The 13,205-nt window shown below is 38.3% G+C and overlaps 1 long non-coding RNA gene across 1 annotated transcript in view; it reads left to right on the top strand.

The window, feature by feature from the left end:
- Nucleotides 1-932: 932 nt before the first annotated feature.
- The window catches only part of LOC309388382, a 28,061-nt gene continuing 15,788 nt past the window's right edge, over nucleotides 933-13,205 (top strand). Inside the window, exon 1 of the long non-coding RNA XR_014174770.1 lies at nucleotides 933-956. This is a non-coding gene — a long non-coding RNA (uncharacterized lncRNA). The remainder of the gene's footprint in view (nucleotides 957-13,205) is intronic.

Raw genomic sequence — 13,205 nt, forward strand, 5'->3', positions numbered from 1 at the left:
TTGAACAACAATGGAAAGACCTGGAATAACCTATTAGGTTCAAAGTTTACTTGTTGATTTGCTTTACTGTAATGAGTTCGATATTATTTTATTGGGCTTTAAAGATTCACTGTTTTTAAACTTACTGAAAAGGCCTATTATCCCTTCAATGTTAAGTGAATTTAATATTAATGTTAATGATGGAAACTCTAGCATTTTGAAAGCCCTGCTTGGATACACTGAGCAGACAGAAATGGGGAGGAAAAATATTTGCACTTTCCCTCCCATTTTGAGCCATTAAAAAGAAAAAAAGAGAGGGAGATTGTCCCCAGAGTACAAACATTGCAAATATTTATTTACTCAAGTACTTTGAGGTAATTCTGCTTCATAATACACAGAAATTGAGCTATTTTTTTTAGAACTGAACTTTCTTCTTTAGTCATCAGCTGAGCACGAGATAAACAGTACTAGGAAACATTATTTCCTAATGCCGAATGGAGACTTTTTTTTTAATACCAAAGAAGGCAAAATGTAAGAGTCCTTCATCCTGCATGGATTGGCTTTCTCACCATACACGGATATATAGCAGTTATTACTCTTTGCCTCTCCCCTATGCAGAGAAAAAGAATCCGAAAGAAGTGGAAGTGGCTCAGGAAATTCAGCTGAGAGAAAGAAAGGGTTTCCACCCTCCTGAACGGATGTTATCTGTCTCATCAGCAAGGGAGGATAATGTAACATTTTCAATTGTATTCTGTTCTAGCTAACATTAATTTTTCCACCTTTGCCCAACTTTAACACAGTGCTTTATTAGGGATTCATCTAGAATTCCTGAGAATAAGACTGCTTTTGAAATGTTAAATAGAATGCACCAAGTGCGATAGAGCAAGTGCAGGCCCTTCAAAAACTTAAGGCCCAGGAGAAGGTTGCTAAGGCAACCAATACAAAAGAAGTGTGCAACTTTGGACAACAAGAACCATGTAAGGATTTATCTGCCATATCAGGAGCCGTGCCTAAAATTGGGGTGGGCCATTTGCGAAGGGGGAGTTCAGAAGTTTTAAAAGGCAACTGGATAACTTTAGCTTCTGCCATTTTCCCTTCAAGTGTGCAAAATAAAGTGTACAAAATTGTGGTTGCTAGATTATATGTCTATGATGGGGAACCTATGGCACAAATGCCACATGGTGCCGCTTTGGGCACTCGCTCCGGAAATGGTTAGCCATCCCAGCTATATATGCTCCCTAGCTTGTGCACCACTGCAGTAGATATTGTGAAACGCTTGACATGTGTTTTTTTTTCTCCAACCTAGTATCCTTCAAAACTAAGTATTTTAGAATGTCCCCAATTCCCAGTTTCATACAGGGATGGGTTCCTGCCAGTTCGGACCTCTACTATAGAAGAGGTTCCACAAATCTACAGTGCTGTTTAGAACCGGTTCCAGCTCCCTCCCCCGCCTGTCCACACATCATGAAGATGAAGAGTGAGAGGAGGAATTCTGGGAGTTGAAGTCCACAAGTCTTAAAGCTGTCAAGTTTGAACACCCCCCCGGGGGGGTTCTAAAGGGTTAGGGGTGCAAGGGTCTTGTAACTTGACAGCTTTAAGACTTGCGTGCTTCAAATGCCAGAGTTTCTGAACCAACATTTTGGTTGCTAACCAAGAGCTTTGTTAAGTGAGTTTCACCACATTTTACAAGTTGGCCATGCCCACCCAGTCACATGGCTGGCAAGCCACTCCCACCTGGTCACATGGCCAGCAAGCCACTCCCACAAAGCAGGCGACACCTACAGAAGAGGTTCTAAAAAAATTTGAAACCCACCACTGGTTTCATAGAATCTTTGGTATGTAAAAATGTTAATGCTACCACTGCACTAAACTAAGTGAAATTACACTAGGAAATAAAAGATAATTCTAAGCCAAGAAAGATATTTATTCAAAAGTATAATTATAATATATAACTGTAACATGGCATTTTCTTCATATTTCAGAGCTAAGTATAAAAAGAAGAAGAATGTAAATATGCTTAAGCATATAATATTTGCTAAAAATATTATTATGAAGCCTGCCTGATAATTTGGCAGGATAATTTTGGCTTAGTCTTAAATATTATCACAAAACTCTGCAGTGTTTGAGTAACTGTATCAATATTTTTATATACAAACTATTATTCACTTAAAATACTATGAAATCATCCATTTTCACTAATACAAAGGAATACCAAAGAAATGCAAAAAGAAGAAAAATTATTAAAAATTATAAAGATATAATTTTGCCTTCTGCTAATGGTAAACCTTTGCTTCTGCAATGAAAGTAATAATTGTAGATTGAAGAGAGCTAAGGAAGACTATTTTATTCATCAGTTCTTTTTCTTTTTTTACTGGTGTAATGATGAAAAGAAGAAGACATTGATGAAATGATTCCATCTTACATGGGATTGGCAGATTTTGAAAATAATATTTATATTAGACAAGGAAATCTTACAATATCATGAGCGAAGTTTACCCTAAACTAATACTGAGTTTCAAATGCTTGATAGATGGTTGCAGGAGCCTTGGTGGCAAAGTGGTAATAATGCAGAATTACAGGCAAACTCTGTCCACAGCCTGCAGTTTGATCCTAACAGGTTCAAGGTTGACTTAGACTTCCATCCTTCTAAGGTCAGTAAAATGAGGACCGAGATTATTAAGGGTAATATGCTGACATTGTAAACCTCCCAGAGAATGTTATAAAGTATCATCAAGGGTATTTAAGTCTAAGGGCTGTTGCTATTGTATTTTTAATGGAAATAATTGTTCTAACAGAAATTTTCAATTTGTAATAGTTACTGTACAGTTTATTAATCAATGTAAAGGGGCATATTAAATAGAATCTTGGGGAGGGGGGAAAGATTCATCAGTATTCTATTTTTTTGGGGGGAAAAACTTCTTTAATTCAATATTGATGATACATATTCATTAATATTTTGTGGTGAATCATGAGGGCTTCTAGTTTTACAGTCTAACAGCCTTGATATTCTTTAAATATTTGTGAAGTGACTACATTTTGCCTCAGTGAGATTAGTATATAGTGAGGTATATAGTATTTAGTTCATTGCATCATTTTGCATTACCTCTGAAGCTGCCTCCAGCACTGCCAGTAACTTTTTCCAATTGATGAATATGCTGCTGAAGGCTTTAGAAACAAATGGCAAGTTCGTTCAACCTTTCAGAGGCATTTTATGTATGAAAATATGTCACAACAAGGCTATTTAAATGTAAAGGTATTAGAAAACTAAGATTCTGGTGGTAATCATTTCTAAAAGTGCATTTGTTTATGGATTTTAAATAGTATTATCAGTTTACACAGGGGAAAAGTTTGTGTCCTAAATATGCTAAATAGAATTTTATATAACTACAACATAATACTTCATAGAATTAATCACACACACACACACACACACACACACACACGGTATACAATAGTTTGAGAACAATGATAATGTCTTATCTCATTTGTTTTATCTCAGAACATCTCATTTTTATTATTCATGCTTTTCCTTTCCCTTTTCTCAATTTTATTTTTGCTAATGTTTTCTGGTTTTCACTTCGTCTACACTTTATCCTTGCTTTGTGTCATTTTTGTTTCATTGCTATCGTCATTGCATGTTATTTATTTCTTTTCCAAGAATTTCATTTGAAAAAGGAAAGAAACATTCATTTTCACTACTGTCTCAATTCCTATCTTTTTTAATTTCTATCTTTTAAAATTAAATATATACAAGCCATAGTATATAAAAAGAGAGCAAACCCCATTCCCTTCTAGCACTGAAGATGCTATCTAGTTTGGTAAAGAAATATCTGCAAGAAAACAACCAAACTCAAAGAGCACCAGGGACCCCACAAAAACCATATATTTGGTGAAAAGATTTAGTCTTGAAAAGCTTTGATAATTGAATGTTTCTGTTCTGTTATGCGACTTAATAAAATACTTTAAAACAGAGTTTATCCAGATATATTGAAGTAGAATATCCAATCAAAGTCTATACTGAATTATAGTCCACCATTTAGAAGATAATAGGATGATGGTTTGTTGTTTGTTTGTTTGTTTTATTGGATTTATATGGTGGCTGCAGTATTCTATACTTCACACTGATTCGTGTATGTGAAGTAGGCAGAACCTGCTACTGGGATGATAACTTTTTTCTGCTCGATTAAAAAAAAAAACATTTACAAAGGATCTGCATGCTTTATAGAGGGATTATGAGATTTATGTCTTTAGACAGCAGTTACTAGGAAATTAAAATACCCTTCCTTCCTTCCTTCTCTCCCCCCCCTCTCTCCCCCATCTTCCCTCATTCCCTCATATGGTAGTGTAATATAGTATGATGATTTTAAACATTTCATTTCACTTTGGTAAGATATCCTCTGGCCTTAAATTAAGTGAGTTGAAGAAAGTGGAAAAGCTTTCTTTGGAAATCTCACTTGGACTTGTTTTTTATGAAATTTATTCCTCATTTAAAAACAAAAGCAAAAGTAAGCCCCATTTTAAACATTTCCAGTCACTGTATATGCCATTTTTGTCTGGTTTTTATATTACCTGCTTTGGCAAGAGTAGTATGAAAAGCAAGTCAATTGAATGTTTTGGAGAGTTTTCTTTTACTTGCCTTCAGTGATAATGTTATTGTAAATCTCATGCAAATGAATAACGCATTCCCAAGGGTCACCCTGAAATAAGATCTGCTAGCATGTGATCCATACTAAAACAAATGAGCTTTGCAGAATGCTGGCGGAGTAAATCACAGTGGGTGGCACCAAAAACAACTCAGCTTTGACATATTTTCCTGAACTGTGACTGGAGATCTCAACTTCATGGAGGAATTAATGATGCTTCCTTACCATATGGATTGGGCACATTGAAACAGTTGACTTTTTTTCACCACTGATCTCACCATCCCATTCATTAATTTATAATTCTTGTGATGCTCTCCCCCCATTTGTTTTATTTTTATTCAAAACATTAAAATGCAGACCCCAAAATATATATAAACAAAACACAACTAAACAAGAGCACACAAAAAAGACTGCATAAAATTAAAAAACCAAAACAGATATAAAACTAGGTATATACATAAATTGTCCATAAATTTATAATCCCTGTGATATTTAAATGCCAGCTGTTAATGTTTCAGTTGCTTCTTTTTTATACTTTCTGCAGTAAAATGAATATCAGTTTAATGGCTAAGAAGTCACCTAACCTAAAATGGATCTCAGTTTTCCATCCTTCTGAGGTCTGTAAAATGAGGACCCAGATTGTTAGGGTCAATATGCTGACTCTGTAAACTGCTTAGGGCTGCACTATGAAGCGGTATATAAGTCTAAGTGCTATTGCTCTCTTTTTCTCTGCTATGCAAGGCTATTCATTTTTACATTTTTTTTCTAAATTCACCATAGTAAGTTGGATATTAATAATATTGTTAATAGACCCTTCTAAAAATTTTAAATGTTACAATGCAGTATAGGTAGCTCTCAATATATGACTGCAGACAGGACTGGAGTTTCCTGATTAGTAACCGAAACAATCATTAGGCAAGTCATCATGCACAAGACCCAATTTTAGGACCATTTTTACCATGATTGTTAAGTTAATTTATTTTTCGCAGTATAAGATGCACCTTTTTCCCCTCAAAAAAGAGGCTGAAAATATGGGTGTGTCTTATACACTGAATACAGCATTTTTTGCCTCCTGAAACCCCGCCCCCTTCACCAAAATGGCTGTGCATAGCTTTTAGAAGGCTTTCAGAGAGCTCCTGGGAGTTGGAGCAAAAAACAGGCTGTCCTAAGGGTCATCCATGCCCTTTTTTTGACAAAAAATGGGCCCATGTTCACGAAAAACAGCCTGTTTTTTGCTTGTACGCCCCTATTCCCCCAGGAGCTCTTTACAAGCCTCCTAAAGGCTATGAATGCCCTTTAAAAAAAGGGGGGGGTCGTTTTTACGAAAAAACAGGCCATTTTTGGGAGGTTTGCAGAGTGCAATTTTTTTTTTAATTTGCCTCTTCAAAACTTTGGTGCGTCTTATATTCCGATGTGTTTTATACTCCAGAAAAATAAGGTACACGGTCTTAAATGAATCATACAGTCATTAAGTGAAACCAGCTTCCCCATAGATTTTGCTTGTTGTTCGCTGGCTGGGAAGGTCACCAATTGTAACCATGTGACTGCCGCATGCTGCAATTATTGTAAACGCAAGGCGGATCATGATCATGTGATGACAGGGATGGTACAACACTAGTAACTTTGATTTCGGTTGTAAATAACTTTTTTTTTCTATTCCATTGTAATGCTCTGAACTGTCATGAAATAATCAGTCATAATTCAAGGACTACCTGCACTCAATTATAAGATAAAAGTTCTTAAAATACATTTAAAAAAAGATACTGACTAATCATCCAGTCACAATTTCCGTAGCTATGATTAAACAGTCCTGACCTGGTAGGGTGAGGGAGGAAGAGATTCAAGGTAGACACAATCTAGAACCGTGATGGTGAACCTATGGCACGCATGCCAGAGGTGGCATGCAGTGCCCTCTCTACTGGCAGTCACACCATCGGCCCAGGTCAGATCTCCATGGCGTTTCTTTCGTGAGCTTCTGTTTCCCTGCAAATGACAAAACAGAAGCTCACGAAAGAAAAAGATTTCACCTCTGGGAGAGCTGCCGGTATTGGGATGCCCTGCCTCCCGCCAGCCACCTGGTCTTTGGGTTTCTACTGCACATGCACATATGTCCACGCATATCAGCGCATATGTGTATGTCAGTCAGAGCATGTCTGCATATCTGCGCATGTGCTCATGTATGTGCATGCACACAAGCATGTCTGTGCTTGCGCGACCAGGGCATGCCTGATTCCCTGACTTGCTAAGTCTCGAATTGCATGGCCATGAATTGGGGCCCGTTGTCAGAGACCAGGATGTCGGGCAGACCGTGTGTGGAGAAAAGTCTCCGTAGCACTTTGATGACCGCCTCTGCCATGGTGGAGGTCATCAGGGCTACCTCTAACCACCTTCGAGGGGTGTTCAAACTTGACAGCTTTAAGACTTGTGGACTTCAACTCCCAGAATTCCTCTTCTCACTCTTCATCTTGATGATGTGCGGACAGGCGGGGGGAGGGAGATGGAACCAGTTCTAAACGGCACTGTAGATTTGTAGAACCTCTTCTATAGAAGAGGTTAGAACTGGCAGGAACCCACCCCTGCTTCATAATCTAAAGAAATGCCATTCATTTTTAGCATCTGCTAATTTCAGTAGCACAGACCACCTGCCCAGAGTAGTCTAATGTTCTTTTTTCTTACTTAAATTACACAAAACAACACAGAAGGAAGGAGACGAGGAAGCTACTCCCTGGCCCCAGTGCCTGCTTTGTGATTGTGTTTTGGGGAAGTTGAGATATTTATTATTCTGATTATATGTATGGAAAGATCTGATAGCGCTTACACACGTATTTAATCTTTCTACATTTGAAAGGTAAGCCTCAGTCAATCTAATCAAAAGTTTAGATTAGATAGCAAAACTTCAGCAAGTGTTTTATTTATTGAGGTACTTTTGTTTATTACTACATAAAGTTATACGGTATATCAATTGGCAGCATGGAAGCTGGAAGAACAAAGAAATATCAAAAGTCATTTTTACTACATTACCTGCTAATAGAAACTGGTCACAGTTAATGTATCTATTGTTACCTTATTATTCATTCTCCATTTATTATTACATATCACATTTCAACATTGCTTTTTTATCATAATTTTAAGTGTTTATAAGACTTATCTTTGTCACTGTTCTCACATCTGAAATAAGGTGCAACTTTTTATTTGCTCTTCTATTCTTTGGGTTATGCAATGAATAAAATGATATAAAAGCACCTGTAACAAACGGCAAAACAATCATAGAAAGAACAATAAGAAAATTGAGAAAACTATGAAGCAGAAAATTGGTATACCTGTACTGAATGCATAAGATAGTGAATTTGATAGAAATGTTTTTACTAGCTACAGAAGTACTAGACCAACTAGTAAACAAAAATAAACAAACAAGTAAATAAACAAAACTAATGAGGTGGTTATGTGTTTCCCTGATCAAAAAGGATTTTTCTTGTTTCTTCCATATCTAAAACTTAATTACATTTTTGTTATTTGACATCACACAATTTCTTAAATGACACCATAAGGATGGTAAGCAACAATGAAAGTTTTAAATCACTTTCAGCCCCACAGGTAGATCATGGAATCAACTCCATGGAAAAGCTAACATTACTTTCATTGAAAGTGATTATAATTTGGAAACCTTGCATGGACTGTTTGCTAAAAGGAGGAAAAAAATACAATTTATGAATTTGAAGATTAAGAAAGATGTGAATTAAATGAAGGAAATTGTATAATATTCGAGAGGAAGGATGGATTATAAGAGTGTTATTATTGGTTAAAAAGGTCAGAAGTCATATTTCTTACCTTTAGCTTTGTGTATCTTTCGTTCCTTCCTTTGTTCCTTCCTCCTTTGATTTGTGTTTTATCGTATATATGTGTGTGTGTGTGTGTGTGCGCGCGCGCACACACACATATATACACACACATATACATATATAGTATACGTATACACACACACACCAGTGGTGGGTAATAAATTTTTTTAGAACCTATTCTGTAGGTGTGGCCTGTTTTGTGGGAGTAGCTTGCTGGCCATGTGACTGGGTGGGAGTGGCTTGCCAGCAATGTGACTGGGTGGTTGTGGCCAACTTGTTAAATGTGGTGAAACTCACTTAACAACGCTCTTGCTTAGCAACCAAAATGTTGGCTCAGAAACTCTGGCATTTGAAGCACGCAAGTCTTAAAGCTGTCAAGTTACAAGACCCTTGCACCCCTAACCCTTTGGAAAAAAACCCCAGGGGTGTTCAAACTTGACAGATTTAAGACTTGTGGACTTCAACTCCCAGAATTCGTCCTTTCCTCGCTCAGCTGCTATTGCTGGGGTGCCACCAGGACAAGCGAGGTTTTGGGAGGGACCTTCCCTCCTCCTCCAGAGAACCCATTCCGGGAGAGAGGAAGCTGGCTGGTTTGAATGTTGGCTAACAGGTGGTTTAGTGGCCAGTGAGTGCCTCCTTCACTCATTTGAGCAGGTGGAGAAAGAAAGGAGGTGCGCGTAGTCAAGGGCAAAGGAGCTGTCGCTTACCTCCTTCACGCATTTGGGCAGTGGGGGTGTTTTCTCACTCACCTTCTTTCTTTCTCCGCCTGCCTCCTTCACTCGGTTTGGCAGGCGGAGAAAGAAAGAAGGCGTGCAAGAAAGCACCTGCACTGCCTGAACGCGTGAAGGAGGCAAGTAACAGGTTCCTGTGCCTCGGCTACGTGCACCTCCTTTCTTTCTCCGCCTGCCTGAACGAGTGAAGGAGGCAGGCAGAGAAAGAAAGGAGGTATGCATAGCCAAGGGCAAAGGAGCCTGCTGCTTGCCTCCTTCACGGGCAGTGGGGGTGCTTTCTCGCATGCTTCTTTCTTTCTCCACCTGCCCCAATGAGTGAAGGAGGCACTGCCGCGGGCCCATGTTCAAACCAGGCTGCCCTATCTCCCCACATGGGTGCTCTGAAGCGGGAGGGAAGGTCTCTCACAAGATCTGCTTCCCTTACCTCGTGGCACAGTTCCGGGACAGCGGGATATTAGGTTTTTTGCCGGTACGTGGGCATAGCCTCGACCCCGGCCTTCCTGCCGCCCCCAGTCCAGCTCAGCACAATCTTCCTGCCAACCCACTGACCTCGCAACACTCTGCTGGATGGCTTATCTTCATGTCCTGTTGCCGGCTGCAGCCTTGTCCAGGCAGGTGCTGTGCCCCCAGAGTAGTCACATGGCACTGGTGCTTGGGCTGCTGACCGTCCTAGGGCCCCCCTGTTTCTTCTGGAGGGGGCAGGCAGACGGGCAGCATTCCCCTCCCTCCCCGGCCACCTGTAGCCTCAGAGCCTTGGCTGCGCAGGCAAAGGAAGTAGGTGGGCGGGGCAAGCATGGTGTGGATGGGCAGGGTAAGCGAGTGAGAGGTGACCAGGTGGGCAGGGGGAGCGAGCAGGGGGGGGCAGGCTAGGTGAGGGAGCATTCTGGTATGGGGCCTCCAGAAGAAGGGATACGGGAAGGCACGCTAAATTTCACCAACTGGTATGCCCGTACCAGTGCGCACACAGACACACTACAATCTTGCAAGTTGGATTGTATTATACCACCTCCCCTCTCTTCTTATCCTGTGAATTAGAGGTATCTGTCTGTGCCTTTTGTAGTTTCTATCTGTTATGAATGTAAGCTATGTTTCATCTCAGCATTGCTTTGGTAACAGAATTTACTTTATCTCCCTCAAGGTCAAGGTCATCTTCCTTACTTTCTAAAGTCACTGAATTATAATACAGTACTGTAAAATTTTACTTAGGAAAAACTGTTTACTTATTTGGTAGCTACAGTAAACATGAACTGAAACAAAGTATTTTTTTATTTTGTTACTGTGGCTATTATATTATCAGTCCAGCACCATTGGTGTTATATTTAACCAATCTAAATTAGTTAACCAAGGCATTTACAGTATAATGAGTTGTCATTTTTAATATGAATAGTATTTCTTTCCAAAATCCTCTTTGACAATTACATCAAACACAGACTTCCCATTTCTTGTGAACTTAGCATTGTGAACAACCTGTAAAAAGGATCCTACAAATCTTCAAATAGATTTTTTTGGATCCCCAAAAAATTAATTGAATCTCCCTATTTTATGGTTCTTCAATTGGTTCTTGGGACTATTTAATAAATCCTACTTAAGAGTCACTTTTTGGGAGATGGGAAGCCATATAAAGTTGATTAAAAAAATGAATAAATATATAAAAATATCCTGGCCTTCTCAACTTTAGGGGCACCAATGTCCTGGTGTTGCTTTTTGATGTTACTTATGCTATTTTGGTGTCTTAGCACCTGAGCCCTTTCAGATGGAATTCTGTAATTGTCCAGCTGAAGACTTGTAACATCCTGATGAGCTTCTGTTGTGGACCAGACATTTGCCTCATCATTGATTTGAGGCAGAATATAAGGACAGAAAAATAAATATGAGAGGCAATGCTTTTATGATGGATGAAGAATTTTGGAGAACTTGAAACCTCATACATATTGTAATATGGATCTATGTCGAGGTTTTATTTATTTATTAGTATTCATTGACTGTCCAACTCAGGTGGACTCAGGGCTCTTTTTGATTAAATATATAGCTTCTTTATGAATAGATTTACAGCATAGTTGAATGGGGTTTTTTGCAATTAAAATAGAAAGAAATAATCACTATTTGATTAATAGATACTTTCCAGCCTTAGAAGCTGGCCCACCAAATTGTGCCTATGACTTACTTTCACATTATTATTGCTATAATTGATATATATATATATATATATATATATATAGATAGATAGATAGATAGATAGATAGATAGATAGATAGATAGATAGATAGATAGATATATAGATATATATAGATATATATAGATATATATAGATATATATAGATATATAGATAGATAGATAGATATAGATATAGATAGATAGATAGATAGATAGATAGATAGATAGATGATAGATAGATAGATTAGAGATAGAGATAGAGATAGATAGATAGATAGATAGATAGATAGATAGATAGATAGACAGACAGACAGACAGACAGACAGACAGACAGAGATGGATAGATGGATGGATGGATGGATGGATGGATAGACAGACAGACAGACAGACAGACAGACAGACAGATAGATGATAGATTATGTAGTGGCTAACAAATCTGCCTAATATGTAACACATCCCAGGTTCAAATCCCAGTAAGGGTATGGCTAGCTGATGAGAGCTAAATAGCTTGAAATGGATCCATACTAGTCTCCCTTTATTTATTCATCAGCACAAATACAACACACACACACACACACACACACACACACACACATAGAGAAAGTTATGATGTATTTCTAGTGCTTTCTCATTAAACTAAAATGCCCAAATTTTCCACCAATGAAGGACATGAACACATAACAATTTTTTTATTAATAGTAATGATATAAATTATTCAGATGTGGATGAGCCTTAACTAATGTAAACATTATACAGAAATCCTAGTCCAATTCATTATGTAGGCACTTCCTGGCATTAACCCACCTGCTTCTCAGATGGGTTTATATAGGGCTGTACAAACAAATATCAATCTCTTGAATTCCCAAGAATCTACCTTCAAAGCAATAGGACAAAACACCAAACATTTCAATTTTTCCCCTTAGCCATAAGAAAATTACTTTTTTGAGCCATGGGATTAACAGCATTCCTTGAAGTATTTACCCTTTTGGTACATTTCTACCCCAAAATAAAGCATAATAGCTTTGTCCAACTTGGTACCCTCCAGGGAATCTGGCACTGCAGCTCCCAAAATTGCTAGCCAACACAGCAAAGTAATGTTTATGAAGCTGGTCTATGGTTTTAACTAACAAAGTAGCAAGTGTAGCTTATATTGGCCCTTTGGATTGACTCTACCAAATCCAGGTCTGCATGTACAAGAACAAAGTTTTCAATCCGTAGTGTTTGCTTCCTGAGAAAGAAAACCAATATCATTGCAAACTTACAAATTTGAAAACTTTACAGACTAAGATGTCACACTTAGTATTCAAGGAATGGAGAAGTGAAAGAAATGTTGCTATCTATATATATTCTCTTCCATTGGAAGGACAGGGAGGGACAAAATGATGGATGCAAATGGGATGAAAAGCCTTTTCCCTTTTTGCGTACGTGAGATGCTTGCAACATATATTAAAAAAATAAAATAAAGAGAGGATCTCAGTTGCCCAGTCATGCCTGCAGTTTGGCACTGTTGACTGTGGAAGAGAAGGCTGCTTAGAAAAATTGCAGACATCTGTGCTGTTTCCACCCCTCTTATCCAAGCCTTCTGCCCAGCCGCTGCCAAAAACATTTGACACAGGTGTGGAAGGAAATGGGAAAAGAGAAGATTCATATTTTGGAAGCTCTGCACCCATCAGCCCATAGAGTAAAACAGCTAATAAAAAAATGGGATTACTTTTCCCTCTCAATGAGACTGGATCAGCCAGAGGAAAATCAAGAGGCCTATCAAACCAAAGCACATTGTGGGAAGGCGCAAATGCTTTATAGGCTAGCTATTAATACAGAAGAAAAAAAAATAGGAAAAATCCCAGAAAGAGGAATG

Source organism: Natrix helvetica, assembly GCF_964273705.1.
Source record: "Natrix helvetica genome assembly, chromosome: 2".
NCBI lineage: Eukaryota > Metazoa > Chordata > Lepidosauria > Squamata > Natricidae > Natrix > Natrix helvetica.